The sequence below is a fragment of the Pseudophryne corroboree genome, chromosome 6, assembly GCF_028390025.1.
Source record: "Pseudophryne corroboree isolate aPseCor3 chromosome 6, aPseCor3.hap2, whole genome shotgun sequence".
Lineage (NCBI taxonomy): Eukaryota > Metazoa > Chordata > Amphibia > Anura > Myobatrachidae > Pseudophryne > Pseudophryne corroboree.
In genome coordinates this window covers 203,895,664-203,896,610 of record NC_086449.1, presented here as the reverse complement: position 1 = coordinate 203,896,610, position 947 = coordinate 203,895,664, and positions in this window count along the sequence as shown.

The following is a 947-nucleotide window of genomic DNA, read 5'->3' as shown; positions in this document are numbered from 1 at the left end:
AATTAATATCAGAGGGGGAAACAGAGCGAAACAGCTCTTACGTCTAGAAACCCACTGGATACACAGATTAAACACTGTATCACCAGCTGGGTTAAATGAGTACATTTCATGGAATTGCTATATGTAATTTGGTCTGAGTTGCTTTACCAATCAGTTGTCATTGTCACCTAACATCTGTTGTCACTCTTATGAAGGGCTTAGTATCAATATTTGGTATGCTCCAGACTCACTATCAGTCCTTTGCCATTTATATTTTTGTGTGGGAACAACTTTTATTGTATAGTTTCGATTATGCCATGCAAACAGTTATCGAGTAACCTTCTTTTACTTTAGCATTGACACAGTTTCATTATGTTGCGGTTATTCCACATGTATGTTTTGTATTCATTTACATTGGCGCAACCCACCCTTTTGAGGGCCTCATAATTGTTATACAAATGCATGTGGAGCATTGAGTTCAGCCATGGTTATGTCTAACCTATACGGAAACTTGCACTGTGGTTAGACAGACTAGATACCGCTCTTGTTGAGATATGTTCTCGGCTTGTTCTCAAAGAAGTGTGTTTCATGTTACAAGTTGTTCAGTACCATCATCACACCCTGCTAAGGATTCTCCTGTTTTTTTATTTTTGATTCTATGTCTATGTATATATGTTTTGTGTTTTTTTCCACATGGGTTTGTGTTTCTGTTTTTGTAAGGACTCCTGGCAACGGCTTACGGGAATCCGGTGCGGTCCCGGCACCCGTCGCACTTGGTGTGACGTCATCGACCCCAGCCGCAGCCTCGGAACCACGAGTCCACATTGTGAGGGTTTTCACTCTATAAAAGGTATGTGTTTATTTTTGTGTTGTATCCTGACGAAAGTTTTTATAATAAAACTGAAACGTTGATGACCGATAGGCTGCAATTGCCTTCATAATTTCTTTGCTTACTAAGTCCTGAGAGT